At 56.0% G+C, this 20,200-nt stretch overlaps 1 protein-coding gene across 6 annotated transcripts in view; it reads right to left on the bottom strand.

The window, feature by feature from the left end:
- CGNL1 (cingulin like 1) overlaps positions 1 to 15,755 on the bottom strand; it is a 69,084-nt gene extending 53,329 nt beyond the window's left edge. For 2 of the 6 annotated variants that reach the window (XM_053272532.1, XM_053272531.1), the window contains exon 1: positions 15,007 to 15,121. The gene's annotated coding sequence lies outside the window, so the exon portion shown is untranslated. Of the gene's footprint in view, positions 1 to 12,682; positions 12,975 to 14,986; positions 15,123 to 15,615 lie in introns of those variants that run through there. The other 4 variants (XM_053272529.1, XM_053272527.1, XM_053272528.1 and 1 more) reach the window with 4 other exon arrangements.
- Between the last annotated feature and the right edge of the window lie 4,445 nt (positions 15,756 to 20,200).

Genomic DNA, 20,200 nt, shown 5'->3' on the forward strand with positions numbered 1-20,200 from the left:
CACCAGAGACTGTCTTTGGCCAAATACAAGGCAACTCTGAATGTGAGATGAGCCCCTTAATAAGCAGAGGTTAAATACAGGTTATACCTTCTTTGCCCCCAAGGAAGAGGACTCTGGGTTTAAGATGAGCCCCTGATTTCTACCATGGCGATGCACTTCTGAGTCCCAAATCCTACAGAGAGCCCGGAAGGCTGCTGCCTCTGGCTGGCTGGGCGCTTTAGGAAATAGGGTTTGGGACAAGGTCAGGAGCTGTCCGGGGTGGATCCCCAGATGTGGCTGGACTGCAACTCCCATCATCTCCCACTGTGGCTGTGGATGATGGGCATTGTAGTCCCTCCACATCTGGGGGGCCATGTCTGAGAACCTCCCGGCCGTGATAAACTCTTGGTCTGATCTCCGGGTTCTTCTGAAAATGCTGTTCTAGGCACAGGAGCATTACACACCGTCTTCCAAATGGCATCTGCACAGATCTGCTCCACATTGACCTTCGCGAGGAACTGTCTATAGAGAGGCCATCCAAACATATTTGTGCAACTGGAATGCTCGGTATGAGCAGCTTGGACTTTGCATCCCCAATCCTGACAGCAGAACCAGGCACCACAACCATCAATCTCATTGGGGAAATAAACACACACAGCCATTCACACTGGAGTATCAGGTCCAAAAAAGCCAAGGGAGGGCAGGCATAGCTCATTGTTGTGCTCTCACAAATGCAAGACGAGCCCTTTCCCAACGGCACAGGCAGAAGTCTGACTGCAACCTCAGAGGTGGAGGCTCCCTTCTCCCTCTTGCTCAAAGCCACACAAAGGCGACCCTCGTCTGCTCTCACCCCGCAACAGCCCCTCTCTCTCCACGGCGCTTTCCAGATTAGACCCTGCAATGGGGTCATGTTGTATTTCGGAGGTGTGCTTCCACACTCCCTGCGTCGTGACACCACCGCAGTCCCCACGCAGACAGCCGGGGGCCATTCGCATTGCCAGTGCCTTGTCTCAAACTGAACCGCTGCCATATAGAGCGAGGACGTCCTATATCCGGCATAAGAAGGTTGCTGTTTCTCCGGGTTGCTAGTTTCCACGAAACTCTGCTCCCCCTGCTGTTGACGTTTGCAATGCGCCTTGCCTAAGCGGAGGCATCTTGCTGCTGATCCAGCAGCTAGTCTGGCAAGCACCCTGCAGGGCGAGATGGAAGGCCTCCGGTCAGAAAGGAGAGCCAGCACACACTCGGCACGAGCAGAGTCAGTCCAGGCAAAGGCCACACCCCGCCTGCTGCCGCCTCCTTGCGCGTCCCATGAGGCCTGGGGTTCCCCACGTTGGGTCTCCAGATGCTGGATGGGACCCCAACTCCCACCCTCCGCAGCCGCAATGGCCTCTGGCTGGGGACGGCCTTTGGTCATTGTGGCTGGGAGGATGGGCCGTCCAACCACATTGGGGGACTCCGGCTGGGAGCCCCGTTCTAGGCCACTCTCTCAGCACCAGCTCTGTGCAATCTGTGCACAGCGCACATGCCTTCCTCGGGACCGCCAGCCCAGCCCAGCCCAGCCCCAGGGCGGAGGAGGAACGCCCGAGTGACTAAGAGGGCCACATCACTGCCACCTCTTTTCCACAAGGGCCCCAAACAGGACTGCCCAAAGGAGGGAAAACAGCCCGGCACTGCAAGGACCTCGGAACACCCCCCCAGTCAGCCCCCAAGACTGCATCTGACTGCTTCATCAGCTGGCTAAAGCACCACTGTGGCTGCATTGTATGGGAAGAGGCAAGGCTAACGCTACCTTCAAGAGAAACACATCAAAATCAAATCCTGAATCTGCATATTTGTTGCTCCAAACCATCACCACGGAAACAGAAGAGTACCCAGGAGGTCAACGCAGAGCAACCACCAGCCGACGAAGCCCCACACACCCCCGCCCCGTCACTGTCCTCACTGTGTGGCTCTTTGGTAGCCTTTTGCCGTGTTCCTGTAGAACCTCCTTTACAAAAGCCAGCCCACCCGCCAGCCAAACCAACCAACACAGGGGCGGGCGGGAGGGGGGGGGGTGTACGTTTTGCTTCTCTGAGTTCTCTCTCAAAAGCTAGAAGTGCAGCAGCCTTCCACAGAAACCATGAGAGCACCACAGCGAAGTTGCTGCTGGGGTGGGAGCCTGACCCCTTGCGAAATGCAGTCTCTGCTTCCCAACACAATAGCTGGTCTGTGTCCAAACATCTGATAGCAGCAGCCGCCAGCTTTTCCTCCCCCGGAGGTTCTGGGTTGTTTGACCACGTTTTGCTCCAGCTGAGGCTCCAGGAAGCCTTTTTTGTTGCTGCTGCTGGTCTTCTTCGAGAGGATATCAGAGCAGCCCCAAAGAGGTCATCTCTACTCTGACGCACCCCCAGACGCATTTCCGATGCTCAGCATTTGCAAGCAACAGCACTGCCCGCCAGAAAGACACTGGCACGCCGGCTGGCAGATAACCCCCCCCTTGCTTTGGGCCGATGGAGTCTTGACTGCCGTGGTACGGAAGGCTGGCGTCTGGGTGGGAAGGAAGGGGGCCCATCACACACACCCCCATATCACAGTCACTCGGAGGCAGCTCCACCCCACTACGGGAGCGTCTGGACTGGCCCAACAGCCCAACTCACAGGGCCCAGCACACTCCAGTTACGCAAACAGACCACATCTCGTGCTTCACACGGACGCCTGGACGGGATGGCCTAATTTGCACAATGTCACTCTCAGACACTTGCTCACCCTACCATCCCTGTCAAAGCCCAATTAAAATGGGTGATTTCTTCTTTCCGGGTCATTTTAGCCTCGCTCCTCGGATGCTTTCGCCGGCCTCTCGGCATTATTCAGGCCGCCCGGCTTCCTTAATTATCACTCCATCCGCTGGGAAACTGGCCTTGGACCAGAGAGCTCCCTTTTCGCTCACGGCACTATGCGGGCCGTCCAGCATTTAAATATGCGCAGCAGGGCTGAATCCGGCACAAAGCGCAAGAATGACATCAGCGGCTCAGGAGAGGCAGATGCTGCAGGAGCCGCTGCCGCCAGTCCCTTCACTTCACTCGGCGGCATTCACACGAGCAGAGATTCAGCGCGGGACTCCCTACAGCTGGGACCAATCCCAAAGGCACCCTTGAAAACCATCTGCTTTTTAGCTGCAAAAAGGGAGCGGAGGAAGCCTACAGATCTACTGTGCTAGCAAAACACACACACCCCCGACAAAGTCCGTGTGTGGATGGGTCTCCCTCTGTGCAATCAAATGAACATTAAGGCAGGAAGTCACATATGCCAGGAATGTGCATGGAGAGGGGAACAGCATGTCCCAGTTTCTCATTGCTTTTGCCGGGCTCTTCCCCCCACCACCAGGTGGGTCCATATTCATCAACACGACCATGCAAATGGCAGGTTTTCTTTAGCAGTTCCTGCTCACTGCAGATGAGGAGTTACTTGTTGGAACTTTGTTTTTGTCATTTCGCAGGGAAAAGCCACTCTGTGCCAGTGTGAATGTTTGCCACAGGTCCACAACCGCTGCAAGAGACACAAGCAAAACAGCGCAAGTGCAGGCTGCAAAGCAGCCCGCCTCCACACCCCACGCAATCCCGCTCCCCCCAACTCTGGGTCAGGCTCCTGTGAGAGGCAAGCCGCCTCTGGGGGCAGGGATGGCCCCAGGTTCCAGCAGAGGCACCATGGCCAGCTGCTGCCTTGCCCCAGCACGGGACCCTGCTGCCCTCCTCCCTCTTGTCCTGCTGCTCTGGCCTCCCAAAGAGCAACCCAACCGTTTGCATCAGGCACATTGAGGAGAGCGTCTTCCCCATCCACGTTGCCAATTTCTCATTTACACACTGTGACGGGTTAGGGTTAGGGTTAACCCTACCCCTACCCCTTCATGTTAGGAGAGGAGAGCTGGTCTGGTGGTAGCAAGCATGACTCTTCCCTTTAGCTAAACAGGATCCGCCCTGGTTGCATTCAGTTTTCTAAAGATCAGAGGCACACAAGGTCAAAGTGGTATTTTGGAACCTCTCGAGGAGCCAGACAGATGTGCCTAACTACAAGATGCCAGTGCAGCACAATTTTTTTCTTTTCTATCTAATTTCCTTACTCTGTGCAACTGAGCATGCTCAAATGCAGTGGAGTATGCTCAGTATGATCAAAGGAAGCTGCTTTCTCTTTTCTGCCTACAACAACTCCAGTAAGACTGTCTTACCTTCTTCAAAGCAGGAAGAAAGCCAGCGTGGTGTAGTGGTTAGAGTGCTGGACTAGGACCAGGGAGACCCGAGTTCAGATTCCCCACTCAGCCATGAGACTTGCTGGGTGACTCTGGGCCAGTCCCTTCTCTCTCAGCCTAGCCTACTTCACAGGGTTGTTGTGAAAAAGAAACTCAAGTATGTAGCACACCGCTCTGGGCTCCTTGGAGGAAGAGCAGGATATAAATGTAAATAAATGACTGACTGACTGACTAAATGAATGAATGAATGAATAGAATACAAATTCCACAGAAAAGCACCAGATTTTGTTTGTGTTATTTTGCAGTGAACTAACTGGAATTAAAAAAAGAGAAGTACTACAATGGTCCACTTACAGTGTTTTGCAGTACCCATCAGAAAATCTTGCCCCAGCACTAAAATCTGATAGGGTACTGAAAACTGACACGGCACTGAAAAACTACAGTCTAGTCCATGCTCAAAGGTATCCATTAGAAAAGCTTACCTCAGAACTGGAATCCGATAGACTAGTGAAAAATTACAGTCTAGTCCATCACAAAACAGTACCCATCAGAAAAGCTTGCCCTGGTATTGAACTGAGAGGGGACTGGGAAATGACAGTCTAGTCCATGGGAAAAGGTTACCCATCAGAAAAGCACACCTCGGTACTGGAGTCTGACAGGTTACTGAAAACCTACTGTCTCTAGTCCATCAGAAAACAGTACCAGAAGAAGAAAACCAGACATTTAAGAAAAAACCATGCTTCACTGGTCCTTGAGCAGAGCTCCGGGTTCTATCCAATGCAAACTTGAGAGGACCCTAACAGAGAAGGGGAGCGGAGGAGCGAGAGAGGAAGTGGGTGCCAGACAAAGCCAAGGAAGGCAGAGTGGCCGCCTGTGTCCCTGCCCGAGGTTCTGCACGGAAGAAGTGCGTTGATTTCAAGGGTTGCTGGCCGTCCTGCTCAGGGGGAGAAAGAGAGTATCAGCCTTTACCGGGAGTTATGGAAGCGGCGCCAGTTCCAAAGACCCTGGTGGAGAAGGATGGAAGTCGCAGGGAAGGGAGGGGGGCCCATGAAGCAAGCCTCCCGGCTCAGTAGAAAGGCAGCCTGTGGCCACCAGCCCCCCAACAGTAGGACCAGTCTTGGGATGGGTCTGGGGCACATGGGGGCATCCACAGGAAAGGGGGGGAGCACGAAGTTGTGCACGTTGGCACACACAGAGGATTCGCACCATGCACAATGGGGGGGGAGGGCAGAGAGACTCTCTGCCTGGAGGGTAGGATTAGGCAGGTGCCCATGCTGGAAACCAGAACGGCCCCCTAAAGGCTGGAAAGAAGGGCTTGGTTACCTGAAGGCTCTTCGCTCCTATTCAAGTGCTCCCAGAGAACAATAGGCCAGGGGCTCTTGCCCTCTTGGTTCTCTGTTGTTGCTGACAGTCAGTATTCTCAAGCAATTCCCTCAAGGTTAGGTTTTAGTTCCTGTGAACAGGGAAGAATAGTTTGGCCTTGACTCCCCTCCCAGCCTCACACTGTGCCAGACTCGGCTGCTCCCGAAGCAGAGATGCTGATTTAATGCCAAACCCCTTATCAGTCGAGGGTGGCTCTGAATCTCTGCCATTCAGCTCAGCCAGGCCTTCAGACTGCTGTCAGACTGGTGTGGCCCTTCTCAGTACCTTGCAACCCTTGCTGTTGTTCTGGGGCACCAGTAAGGCCCGATCCATCATGCTGGTAGCTTTGGGGCGCAAGTCATAGACACAGTGGGAGTTGTGAGAGAAGAGACATTTTGAGGGGTTCAGGCAGGCTGCCTTTAACACGCCTAAGTGCCTCACCAGCCGTGACTGCCTCCTCTTCACACCAGGCTTCTCCAACCCTCTTCTCCAACATGTCTTCATTTCTTTTCCTTCCTATCCAACTCACTTCTCACATTCTTCTCCAGCACCATGTTTTAAACACAAACCGCTTCCTTCCTTCCTTCCATCTTCCATCTAGAAAAGTATCTCATGTTTTTGTAATTCCTTTCTGTAGAGGACAACTTATTCTTCCTGTCCACGGACATCGTTTCTCATAAAGTATGTGTCTCATCATTCACATTCCGCTCTAGATCGTTCATCCTGTGTGAGATTTCCCCCCAGATATTTTATGGTTGTGCTTGCTCAATCATATAACAAAACACACACACACGTCTGTTGTGACAGGGATTGCTTTCTTGTCATTTATACCTTTCTGTTGTTTATTTTTAGGCCATAATTCTGAAAAACTGAACTCTGAATTTCATATAGTTTGCATCTCCCCATCTCCACCATTATCACAGTCGCATCAGTAAAACAGAATCAAGTCTATTCCCTTCCCATTCAGTGCAGGGCCAACTCCTCTCCTTCCTTGGTTTTTGGAACTGCATCCTCTGTTTCAGGTGTGGACTACAACTCCCATCATTCCCAGCTGCCATTCAAACTGGGAACTTTCCTGACTCCTGACTCAGTCTCTTAGCCAAAATGCTGCACCAGCTGACAACTAGACAGATCCCAGCAAGTTGCGTGTGCAACTTCCAAGCATTTGCACGGAAGGTGAATTAGTTCCAGGTTTTATTCCACTTGCAAACCACACTTTAAACCCAAACTGCACGGATTTTTCTACTCTAGGCAAAGAGCAAATGAAAACTAAGCATTACTTCAAGGAATTCCATGCACGCCTTTGCTCAGGAATTCCCGTGGCTTCCTTCTGAGGACTGACTGAACTAAAAAGGCCAACAGCTCACAAACATACCGTATAATTAGAAAATGCTCCAGTCTGCTGGCAAACCCCTGCAGGCAACTTTTAGTCACACCTGACATGCCAGGGGTTAAAAGAGGGGGAAATGCTGCAGTTGGTAGCAACATGGCCAAGTCCCCCTCCCAACACACACCTTTGTGCCTCTCACAGGTTTGCCGCAAGCGACTTTGGACCTTCCGTGGTCAATCAAAAACGAAGCTTCCCCCGGAGCCTGCAACATCAGAGGCTCACAGTCTGCATGCCTGCAAGCCACCGGTCAGTGACTTGCGGTCAGCAGACACACACACACACACACACACACACCCCTCACGCGAGGCGGGAAGGAACCCGACAGGGAAGAAAAGGCTTGAGCAGCTCACCAGGAGAAACGGCTCATCATGGAGTCAGCAGAGGCCTCGGATCACTTCAGGGCCCAACTATGGCCATGTGGAGGAGCTGAGATCAGATCTCTGCCCCGACGCCTCAATTCTCGCCTCAAAGACGCCGCACTCTTCTTCCTCCACCTGACCCGGATCAGGGCGGTGGCACTGCGGGAGGAGGGGTCCTCCACTCATCCCCTGCCCCATTTGCCCCAGTCTAAGTCCTCCCGCCCCAAAGCTGCTATTGCCCCATTGAGGACAACAGAGGGGTCTCTAGCAAGCTGTTTTCCTCAGCGGGGGAAAGAGCAGCGTGCAGGTTTTTCCTGGTTTCCTCAGCACCACTCCTCCAACCTGCGTCGAGGACATGGATTCTTTTAAGCAAGATGTCGGGAAATCTGCTATTCCCCATGGTGGTTGGTGATGCTGGTGGTGGGGAAATCCCTACAGATAGAAAACTAGTCCATCAGGGAGAAGATTAGGGCAGAACCATTCTCCCCACTACCGGGTTTTCTACCTGTGGAGAAATGTCTATACGGGAGCATTCCAGCATGCCTGTCTCCCACCTTGCTGCCCTTAATGGCACCCCAAACCCGCAGGCTGACGTCTCTCTCCGCCTCAAGATAGGGCTGCCCATTTCTTCTTTTTCACAAACTGCTAACCATCATTTCGAGGAGTTTTGGAGCACATTCTGCATGCTCCAGGTGCTCCACACACAGCATCTCAGCAACACACATACGACCTTGTGGTCACTTTGAGGCAATTTCTGGATCAGTTCACTCATACACACCCTTTGGACATCACCCCATGCTGAAGCTCACACACAAGCATCGCTCCACGAGCCCAGTTCAGAATGAGAAAAATCACGGCAGGGCATTCCTCTCGGGGGGGGGGGGGTTTGAGGGTGATCCTTTGCCAGCAGCAATAAGAGGAGGGGGAATGATGCACCAGAAACGGCCGAAGGGTGAGCTAATCTGGAGCGCCGGATGAAATGTTTCCACTCTCAAAGGGGACACAGCAGTTGCTGGGTCAACAACTTCCAAAGTACAGCAAATACGCGGGGAGGGGGAGGGGGAGGGGGAGAAGAGAGCGCGTGGCAGAGTCAAGCCAAAGCAGCCGCCAGCCGCGGTCCAGGTGCACCGCTGGGGCAGCCGGGCAAAAGATCTCCACCCCGCTTGAGACTCAGCTGTGCTCAGGCCAAGCAGGCGGCATGGCAGGGAGTGGGGGGGGGTGTTTGCCTCCCCACGCTGGTAAGGCAGAGGAGCTGTTCTCTCAGGAGGGCAGTGGGAAGCACGAAGGCCTCGCCCCACCATCAGCCCCCCTGAAAGGCAGTGCCAGAGGAGGGCGGAAAAGGCAAGAGAAAGGGCCGGGGCGGGGGCGTTGGACCCGAGTTTGAATCGGAGCTGGTGCCCTTTCGGTGAGCACCAACACATTCCCAGGCTTGGTTGACGGAGCAATAAGCAATAAGCACGATACTGTGGTCCCTGCAAGACTGCACCACTGGCGACCTGGAAGGGGGCACAGAATGGTCCCTTCTCCACCTCCACCAGCAGCCCATATATGTCTATATCCAAATGAAAAACCCCTTTCCCCAAAGTTTGCTCTGGAGAGAAAGAGACACACACACACCCTTGTTTGGTTCCCTCCAGATCTCCAGTTATCGTCACGCTGGAGACCTGGTGGTGCTGGACACCCTTTGATTCCGGAGCACTGCCAAGCCCCCACTGGCTCAGGGGCGGAGGCCGCAGGGCCCAGGCTGGAAAACCAGGACCGTGTGGCCACCTGGAGGAGGAAACATCAGGGCTGGGGCTCCACTTCCCTCCGTTAGGCAGAAGAGGCTGGCACCTGACAGAGAGGGTTCTGGGAGGGGGGCCAAGCTCACAGGTCCAGAGCAAAACCGCAGCAAGGCTGCTCTCCCCAGCAAAGCCAGCAGAATGTTCCACCTCGAGACAGACCAAGCTTCCCTCTGCGCAGCATTCACTCAAACCCAACATACCTTCCCCAACCAAGTGCATCATTCCTGTCAAGCAACCTTTGCTCTCCTGACTTGTCACTCTCTCTCTCTGGCAGTTCCCGCTCTACCACTTGCATCCCCTGCAGTCCGCTGCTCAGTCCATTCACACTTGGAAGGCAAGAGGAGGTGGTGGGGCAGAGGTGCAGGATGGCCTCATTCTGCCAGAGCTGGTCACCTTTTTGGTCAACGCCAGAGCCTGAGAGCTGTGGAGGCCTCTGTGAATGCCGCCCGTGGCAGCCAGCCCTGCTCAATCAACTCTGGCAGGGAGTTTCGGCCCAGAACTTCCGGGGTGTCCAAGCGGAGGCTCTCCAGCTGGAGATGGACTGCAGCTCCCCCCCACACACACACCGTCCCCAGCAGCTCAGGGGCAGAGCAGGGCTCCAGCAGGGGCCGCATGCAATGCGCGTACTTCACTGCACATAGGCTGATGTGACTTCTCAAGCCAGGAATATGGCCCACAAATCACTCACACCCCCTTCATTAAGCTAGGAGATGGTGGCTGCCCTGAGACCATCAAGTGAATTAATCCAGCATCTCCTGGTCCACAGCTCAGGATTTTAGCCACTACAACACGACACGCGCCCTCACCGCAAGGGATCCTGGGGAACGCCTCTTCCACCCCACTATGTGGCTCCTTGGGGTCCTGGTGTGTCCTGGGCTGGCCCCAGAGAGGTTTCTGGCTAAGCAGGGAAGCCCCAAGACATTCTGAGGAGCACCACATGGCTGACCAACGGGCCCTTGGGGCCCCAACGTTGATAAACCTTGCGGACGCAGGCCACAAAGTGTGAACGGCTCACGTTATAGTGCTACGGACAACCAGCACCTGTCAGCAGAGGGCCTTCCAGCCCACCAAGCAGGCTGCAGACCAGATTTCCCTGGGCTAGGAACTGCAGGGCCCAAAGGAAGGGCCCCCTGCACACCGCCCAAGCAAGCAGCACACAGGGCCTTCCAAGGACCGGCTGGGGGGGGGGCGGGCCTCACCCACCACCAGCTTACTCTTTCAAGTCCCAATTCTGGCTGCTCCAAGTCACAGCAAGAAGGGCCGGCTTTTGTCCTCAACGCCACAGCCTCAGACCAAACGGGGATAAGGTTACACCCCCAAGCTTTATGCAACCGCCTCACAGAGCTCAGGGCTCTGTTCGGAAGCAGACCTTTTCCTTTCACTGCAGCGATGGCGGGTCAGGTACAGCCGAACCAGCTCCTGGGCTGCAAGCCCTTTCCTTGAGGGAGAACGCCCTGCCGGCCACCTCACACACAAGGGCGCATGCAGCAGAATCTTCTCCTTTGAGTGCTGCCTGCTCCACAAGAAAAGGCTGGTCATGATTCTTTAAAGCAGCAGCTACGTTGCTTCTCGGCTCCTCGCCACACAGAACCCTGGGTGAGAACGTTTATCCCACGAGGTGGGGGCAGGCTGTCCATGTCAGCAATCAAATCAAATCATTTCACTCACAGACCTCCTCTCTGTCTTCAGTTTGCAAGTAAACCAGCTATTGCAAGAGGCACCATCGACTGTGTGTGTGGCACAACGTGACCGACCTTGAATGTCACTGTGCCAACAGCCCCAAAGTTACCAAGCAAGCTGCTGAAAGTGACACAGGTCCTGCTCTAAAGGGGAAATGAGTGCATACAAGCACATGCCCTGAAACCTAGGCACAAACTGCTGTATAAAATGCACCTCGTCCGCCTCCTTTAAAATATGCAGAGGAAAGAGGCTTTGGCAACTGTCAGGGCTGTGTTGCGGATTGTGGGAAAACAACACTCCCTTCCTTTCAACTGTGTTCTTCTAAGAGCAGCCCAATTTGCAGTGCCAGGTACAACCGCAGAAGCAAAACAGCCACAAAGCTGATAGCAGAGAGGATCTCAAGTAAAGTTTAGCTGCAGATGATGTTTCTTAAGGAACCCAGAGCTTTTGTCAATGGGAGGTTTTGCAGGAACATGCTGAGGTGAGCCAGGAGATTCTAGTGCAGGTGATCAAGCAACACATTGCTTTGCAAGTCAAAAGAGAAAAACACTTTCTCAAGGGTGTGCACAACTTCAAAGCAGGGAAATCACTAAATTTGCTTTGTTATCAAGGTCTTTGTTTAAGACACCACAGACCAGTCCATGCCACTAAAACAAACAGTAATATATTTTAAACAAAAAACTAATAGCATAAATAGCATAGTTTTAACATTTATTTCAAATTAAGCAACTTAAAAGGAAAACTTGCAGTTTAAAAAAAAAAACAACCCAAACCCTAAGTGTCCATCCAAAAGAACCCCAAACCACTGTGGATGCTTTTATACGTTTCCCAGATGCACCCACCACCACTTGATTCCTAAGGTGTCACAGAATAAAAATCACGGCTGCATACTCCCATTAAACAAACAATCTTTACAACCTCAAAATAACAACAATCAATATATAATCTTAAGGACTGGCAATATCATGGCAATAATATATGCATACTTCCGTTCTTCAAACAAGTTTTTTAGACCTCTTTAATGCATAAAATAGAATTAAATAAGAGATCTCCCCAAATCGAGCAAATGCATTTCAGTGTCCAAACACCATTATCTATCCAGCTGCTTGAAAGAGAACACTGAAAATGGTGTTGGGACATTACATTTTTTAATAAATAAAAATAAATAAATGAATAATTCTGTTTTACACATTGAAGATGTCTAAAAACTTGTTTGAATCTTAAGATCAGCAAGCAGAATCTAAACCCAGCAAAGCTTTGGGAAATAAGGAAAGTTCTGGTTGCCATTTGTAAAGCCCCCAAAGGGGCAGCCAGGTGGGTCTCCCCCATGGAGACCTAAGGGACTGTGCCATCCTGGAGAAGACCCTGATCCTCAGAAACACCAAGCTACTCTCAGGCAAGCGATGAATCCAGAAATGGGCCTCTTCTGATCATCTTGGCTCCTCCCAGAAGGGTAGCTAAGAGCCAAAATAGGACCAAAGTGAGTCCATCTAGGCCAGCATCCTGCTGTGCATAGTGGCAACCAGATGTCCCAATGGGAAGCCCACAAACAGTGCAGGGAGGCAGGAGTCCTCTCCCACTGCTGCTCCCCTGCAACTGGTTTGCAGATACACTGCCTCTAAACAGGGAGGTTCTGCACAGGAACAGGCATTTCTTAATGTCCTCCTAAGGGTCCCAAGACTTTACGGTACAGCTCTCCACATGTGCAGTGAGGCTCTCCGGTTGCCAGCTTCGCAAAGTGAAGGCCCAGCATGCCTGCTTCATGATAGGACCAGCTTAGGAAACACTACTAAATCACTCTTTGGGCCATTTCCCCAAGCAGTAATTCTACCCTTCTGGGAGGCTCTTTCCAAGGTAGCCATTAACAGCAGACATTATGACATACCTCAGAACAGAAACAGCCTACCTCAAAGAGCAGGAGTTGCTAAAAAGTGCTCCTTAAGCGCAAGATTCCCCACACACAAAGGGCCACATCTCTCCAGCCGTATAAAAAAGAAAAAGTCCCATTGCTAAGTCCAGCAGAAGACGGAATCAGACTTCTCTAGGTTTTCAGACTGTGCTCCAGGGAACCTGGGCTGGGCGAGGTGCCTTCGCAGAGGCATAGCTGGGGCTTCTCCACTTATCGAGTGAATGCATTTCTACCCTGCCCCTCAACACAGAACAGTTCATTTAAATACATCTCTCTATCCCTGAGAGCCAAGAACGGCAGACAAACTTCTCCGGAATCCGGGGTGCCCACACCGGTGACACGGAGCTGCGGGGTGTTCCCTGCGAGGCAGGCAGCGAGGTGCACCAGAGTCCGCTGGATCCCCGCGGCTTCCTCAGCAGACAGGGCCGAGGTCTCCCTGGGCTGAAAGATGCAGGGCAGGGAGGTCCCTCTTGCCACAAGGAAGCAGCAACATCTACCGACTGGAAACCCCACAAAGTGGGTTGTGAACTTCTTGCCTGAATTTCCGCCCTAAGGACCCCGAGCAGAGAGCCAAGGAGGGCGCCCAGAGAGTCACCCGCGCAGACTCGCACTCCGCCACGGAAGCCGCCTGCTCCCCAGTCGAGGCCTTGCCAGAGCTGCTCCCCCTCGCAGGGCCAGCCAGCCACGGGCAGCAAGGAGGAGGCACCTTCTGAAGGCCACTCTCAGGGCTCCCGGAAAGCAGGCAGCCCGCGCACACCTCTGGAGGAGGAGCAGGAGCAGGAGGAGCAGGCCTGCCTCTACAGAGAGCAGAACTGGCAGACCCGACAAGGAATGCCAAGGGGGGTGCCAAGAAGCCGCTCTGCCGCCAAGCAAATGGGGGTCCCTCTCTCCAAGCAGATGCATCCACAGCACAGCAGCTCGCTCTCTCGCGCGCGCCCAACTGCACGCCACCCTCACAGGCCGTGCACAAGGTGAATGGGGTGGGGGAGCAAATGGCCAGGCCTCTCCTCCGCCCCCGCCCACCCATACGGAAGAGATGCCCCCTTTGGCAAGAACAGGCTCATGGATAAAGGAAGGGGGGGGGGAGACACGACTCAGGCTGCTCACAGGCCAGGAATCCCAGGAATCCCCGAAAGAACGAGGGGCGAGAGAGAGAGACCCGCCTGAGCCACCAGGCACTCGGGGCTTCCTGAGCCCTCCAGTCCAGACCAGCAGCAGCTCCCGGCTCTCCTGAGCACAGACACCATCCAGCCAGAATCACCCAGGGGGCCTGGACTCTGGCTTGCAGGGCCCGGCTGGAATCCCTGCTGCTCAGCAGGCAGCTCACAAAGTCCCCCGCCGAGCTGGAGCGCCCGATCCTGAGAGAGAGAGGAGCAGCCGCCAAGGCCCCTTGCTCCAGAAAGGGGGGGGCAGGCGCAACGGGGAGCCGCCCTGAGCACAGCGGGGGGGTGGGGGCTGGCGGGCGGGCGGGCCATGCCTGGGGCATCAGGTGGGTGTGCAAGCAGGAGGGGGGCACACAGCCCACGCCCAGCCGCCTCCCGCCGGAATGGCACACCTGCTGCTGCTGCTGCTGCCCCGCAGGGCCAGCGGCCCATGAAACGCCCCCCTGGCCCGGGCATTCAGGGGCCGCGGCTGGCGCAGGGAGGCCACCTGCTGCCCTGGCGGGGCCGGGCTGGAGCAGGAGTCCCGCAAGCGCCGTGGGCGGCGGCGGCACCAAGCCGCGAGCAGCTCCTCTCCAGCGGCCAGGAGGACTCCCTTGCCCCGCAAGGGCACCTCCATCCTTCCAGGGACAAGGGCAAGCGGCGGCGGCGGCGGCGTCCTGACAGAGAGGTTTCCCGAGAGCCCCGCGCCACGGGCAGGCTGCGGGTGCTCCCTTTCCTGCCTCTCCGAACTTAGCCGCCGGCAGGAGCCCAGAGCAGAGGCGGGAGACCCTCGCGAGGAAGAAGCCGCCGCCGCCGCCTCTCCCGGCCCCCGGAGGGTGCCGCTGAGCCGGGCCGCCAGGAGCAGCCCGGCGCGCGGGGGCCAGCTTGGGAGCGGCACAGAACTCTTCAGCAGAGGGGCGCGCGGGGGGCTCCTCCTCCTCCTCCCCCGGGGGTTTGGCGCAACGCCTCAGCCTAACCCTCGCGGCAAGCGCTGCTCGCCCACCCCCCGCACTCCCGACGAGAACAGGTGGCGGCGGCGGCGGCGGCCGGGCCCTGCGGGCGCTCTGCTCATACTCAGGAACGCAGCAATCGGCAGGCGACCCGGGGGCCGGGGCCGGGGCCGGGGCCGCCGCCTTCGCCCTGCCCGCCCTAGGCGAACCTCAGCCTCCGGGCTCGCACCTCCACTCCGCAGCGGGAAGCAGCAGCGGCGGCGGCGGCGGCTCAGCTTGCGCAGCTCCTCCGCCTCCCAACGAGCAGCGCCGCCGCGGCGGGCGGGCCGGCCTGGCAGGAGCAAGGACAGGCGGACTGCCCGCCTCCAGGCCGCCGCCGGGGGCGGGGAGGGAGCGGGGCCGAGCCGGAGGCGGGGCCGGGAGGCAGCGAGCCGGCCCAGCCAGCGGCGCCTCTGCGCGGAGGCGGTGGCGGCGCTCTGCACATGCTCAGCGGCGCGGTGCTCCTTGCTGACCAGCAGCACCCCACCCCCACCTCTCGGCTGCTCTCGCTCCAGGGAAGGAGGAAACCGACAGCCGCCCCCACCCGCCGCGACACAAGCCGGGGCTGCGGCTGCTGCAGCTGGCCGCTCAGTCGAGGGCCGGCGAGGGGCTTCTGTCCCGAAGTTGCGGGGAGGGGGGGGAAGCAACTTTCCAGGACGGGGGGGGGGTTGCTGGGCACTCCTGCTGCTGCTGCCGCCGCCCCGGGAATGGCCCTTGGCCGGGTGGTCTCTGCAGGCAGCAGCCGAGGGCAGGTCGGGGCCCTCCTGGCCCGCCGCCCGGCCGACCTTCTTCTCCTTACCAAGCCGGAGGTGGAGCAGCCCTGCTCAGCTCAGCACGGGGCAGGCCCGGCGGCGGCGGCGGCCACGGAAGTTCCACTGGTCAAGCTCGGACGGCCAGCCGGCCGCCGCACTGCTGGAGCAGCCGCCAGCCCAGTGGGCGCTCCTCTTCTCCGCGGCGGGCAGGCAGGAACCCGCCCGGCCTCCAGGGGCGGCGGGCGGGCAGGGCAGCAGGCGCCCCCCTCGGGCCGCTCCGCCCGCCGGCGTGACCCCCGGCAAGGCTGGCAGGCGGCTGGGCCAGCGGGCTTGCTCCGCCCCCGCCAGCCAGCCAGGAGAGGCGGGCTGGGCGTCCGGCTCAAGGCCGGGGCTCGCCTCGCTCGGCGGCTCCCTCTCGGCTGGCTGGGGCTGGTGGGGCTGCGAGGAGGAGGAGGGGGGGTCCCGCCGGGGGAGGGAGCAGGCGGGCGGCTCAGGGTGCGGGGAAGAGACCCCCGCCCCGCCGCAGGGGACACGTGGAGGGTCCAGTGCCCGGGCCCAAGGGACCGCCGCCGCCGCTGGAGGAGGCTGCCTGCTGGTTCGGGCTTGCGCCCCTGCTCGGGCTTGGCCTCCTGGCAGGCGGGCCCCACTCACTGCCCCGCCTGGCGGGCTGGGGCAGAAGGCTTTGCCCTCGGAGGAGCGGCTCCGCTCAAGCGGGTGGAGTGGTGAGAGCGCTGGACTCGGACTGGGGAGGCCGGAGCTCAGATCCCACCAGGCGAGCTGCTCTTGTGGTAGCAGCAAGCACGACTGGTCCAGGGCTGCAGATGACTGGGGGGAGCCAGGCGGGACTGGCCCAAGGGGCATAGCCCCCCCCCAGCGCGCCCCACCCCACTCGGCGGCAACGAAGGCTCCCCCCCGGCAGGCCCCATGCTGCCCTCCATTCCACCCCCATGCCTTCCCCTGCCCTCTCGGTGCCCCCAGTCCAGCGCTGGGGTAAGTACTGTCAGGTACTCCCCTCAGGGGATAGAGCTGCTGCTGCTGCTGCTGCTGCTCGGGGAAGAGCAGGGGGTTCCCAGTTCCCTCCCTGGCAGCATCTCCTTGGAGGGAGAGTGGACGATCGATGTGGGGGGAAAAATTGCGCTCTCACCCGTGAAACTTGTTTCAGGTTGCGCAGCATTCCCAGTTCCACAATTCACGGGGGAAGTGGGTGCGGACCCTGATTTAGAGCAAGAGAAGCTGCTTCTTGTTGAGCAAGGAAGGAGGAGGCGGCGGCAAGAGAGAGAGAGAGGGCAAGGCTGGCCGCTTCCCGCCATGGTGTGGCCATGCCCCGCTGCTAGCCAGAGCGGCAGGGAAATGCTCTCTCAAGAGGCCTCTTATTTCACCAGACTGGCCAGAGATAAGACACGGGTGGAGTCGATGGGAGGAAAAGAAATCAAGCCATCTCGAGATCACATGGACTTGGGCATGGAAAAAGAACACCTCCAAGCAGGCCTGGGGAGAGCGCGACCGGCCACTGAAAGCGGGGGGGGGGGGCGCTTTCCCAGGAAACTTCCTTCCCACTTGCTTATTTCTCAGTCGGCTCTGGAGACCGCCCCAAACCGGGTGGTTTACAACAACATAGTCAGTTTGCACGACAGAGAGCATCTGCTTTTGCATCCCACGGAATAAACAGTAAATCAGAGACAAGCAGGGCTGCCATTTAGAAAACTAAGTGGTTGGAAGGGAGTGCGGAGGAGCTTCACCCCACAGAGTTGATCCAAGGCTCCAACCTGGAAGAAAGCTGCCTTTGCTGACCCAGGGCCATTCGGTGCCTGAAGGTGCCACGTCCAGAGCAGCAACTCTTCCCCGTAGTGAAGATGAGGCACAACTCCGGGGAAGTTCTCCTGTGCAAGCCCCCTTGAAGTGGACAGGATACAGACCCACGTTAAGGAAAATGCAGCCCGACCGCTGAGCAGTGGAGCAGCCAAGCAAGCAAGCAAGCAGCCAAGATGTCAACCAGAGATTTCCTCGTTCTCTGAAACTTTTTAAAAAGGGGGGTGGGCTTCACACTTCTCAGGGAGACCACAGGGAGGGGGCTGCCTCTCCCCCTCCTGGAGCCTCCAGACGGAAGGGCGCTCTGAGCAGGGCAATCCTGCACCGGATCCTCAAGGGCCGCCCGCGTGCGATGCAAGGAGATGTTGCTTCCACGATGGGAGTGGCTCGCCCTGCAGGCTGGTGTCCGTTCTGACCTCGTGCTGTCAGAAAAGACACTACAACATTTTATGGAAGAGGGGCGGGATGAGCTGTCTCTGGAAACCTGGCAGCAATTCATTTCAGCTATCAAGAATAAAGAGTCTTCCGGGGGGCAGGGGGCGGCTTTCCGATTCTGGTTTAACCCGTATGGCTGGTTCCACTCCAGTTGAGGGCTGGGAGGCTTATTGCCTTGTACAGAGAGCAGGATGCTCCCAATCCCTCAAGGGAACCTATTGGCTGATAATATCCAACAGTGACCCGACCCCATTAAACAATCAGTTGAAATCTACTAAGACTCCAAAAAACAATTTCATTTCGGTAGAATTAATTATTTACTTGTAATAGTTCTATTTATTTACTTATAATAATTATTTACTTAAAACATAGTTGGGCTTTTTCCAGGGCCCAGTTTAATGCCTTCTCTCAGCACCACCGGAAGGTAGAATCCATCACATGCAGATTTCGCAATGCCCATGTCCTTGTGGTTCTGGCGGGATTGAGTCAATACTCCAGGTCCTCTTTCGATGTTCACCTGATTCACTTGACCTGATTTTACCCATATTGAGATTTCCAGGACAGTCAGATGACGTCTATGTTAATTTTCTTTTAAATGATAAGGATTCTCCTGTGACTTATCAAGTAGCCAAATTTTGTTTTTGTTTTTAGCTCCTAGAGTCTGTTGTAAGTTGGTAGTTTCTGTTTAAATTATTTGAGTTAGTGTTGTGTGAATATTTCATGCAAATGTATTTCTCCTTTTCTCTTGTTTTGCTGCTTTTTGACTGCAGTAAAGATTGAATTGGCCCTAGAGTCTGTGTCCAAGGAGGGACTAGAACCCATCAGGGCATCAACAGCCCTGGAGGCCCCTGGATGAGGAGATCTGTGTACACCTGAAAGGTGCCTCCACAGACCTTCCTGAAGGGTGAATCTCTCACTGGAAAGCCATTCCACACCTTTCCTCTCTAGGCAATTTCGTTGCTGAACGTAGGAGAGTGAGATCACTGAAAGGACAAATGAGGATCATGGTTTCCCAGCATCTGAGCAGCAGCCTGGACTTGCTGCAGCCCATGACCCCTGGTTAGTCGATGGGCAGTTTGTGGCATAATGCACCTCCTTAGCCATGGGAGTCACACAGTGGCAACGAGGAGGAGCTGGCTGGGACCCACTACCGGAGGCAGGCAGAGAACAAATGGCCTCAGCAGCTGATGGACAGAGGGGTGGTGCAGGCCAGGCTTATGGAAGCCACCCCCCCCCACCCTCACTCTGCAAGACAGCGAGGATAATAGTACTGACCTGCCAAAGGGCCCCCAAGATGGAGTACGTGGACCACAGGCAGCTAACGGACCTCTAAGACCCTCCTCAGAGGCCCTTCTCTGGGGGTCCCACCAGTGTCCCCTGTAACAGGGATCCCCAGAGGTTGTTGACTACAACTCCCAGCACACCCAGCTGCAGCGGCTTTTGGCTAGGGATGATGGGAGTTGTAGTCAACACCATCTGGGAATCCCTGTGCCAGGGAACACTGGCCCTACAGTTACTAACAGTCCCTTATTTCAACCCAGTGGTCTGTCCCTTATGGGATGCCATTTGCTCCCTCTTTTCAGGTAATGGGAAGAGCCTCTGGCTCAGATCAAACCCATTATTTTCCACTAATCATGAAATCCTTCATGAGCTCCAGCAGCTCCTTTCCCTTCTCCCTCCCTCCCAGAGTCGTCTGTCGTCCTGGTGGGCTGCAGGCCTAGGGTTGCCAACAGTCCCATATTGGGGCCACCAACGAAAACATTCACAGCCATCAATGACGGGCCACCTTTGCATTATCCAGGTATCGGGATCATGAAAATCATGCAAGTGATGATTCCTAGACAGTGCTCATGGGTGAAACCTATTTTTACTGGCTAACAATGCATCTCTTTCTAGAAAACAAAATGACATCATGCCCAGTTTGGCTAACCTGGGTTATATCAAGAAGCAATCTAAGAATGCAGAAGGTTCCAGCTTCCCTCCCTGGCTTCTCCAAGATAGGAGATGCAACCTTGCCTGCAACCTTGGAGAAGCTGCTGCCAGTCTGTGTAGACAATACTGAGCTAGATGGACCAGTAGCCTGACTCTGTATATGGCAGCTTCCTATGCCCCTAAATTGTAACTTACACCATTGTTTAAGTTGAAAGTGGTCAAAACACAGACAGCACTCCAGCTCCCAATTCCTCCTGCATCGTCCCTGCCTCGTGTCCCTTATTCAGGCAGTGGGATGTTGGCAACTCTTAGTGGTCCCCACCTGGTAAGGCAAAGTGGTGGGGGGGGCACAAGTGGAACTTTCCAGTGGTGGCATCTCAGCTCCTGAACTAGCTCCTCAGACAGATCTGGGAGGTGACCTCCTGGGTGACCTTTTAGGTGCCAGCTTAAGACTTT

This window comes from Hemicordylus capensis, chromosome 10 (assembly GCF_027244095.1).
Source record: "Hemicordylus capensis ecotype Gifberg chromosome 10, rHemCap1.1.pri, whole genome shotgun sequence".
Classification (NCBI taxonomy): Eukaryota; Metazoa; Chordata; class Lepidosauria; order Squamata; family Cordylidae; genus Hemicordylus; species Hemicordylus capensis.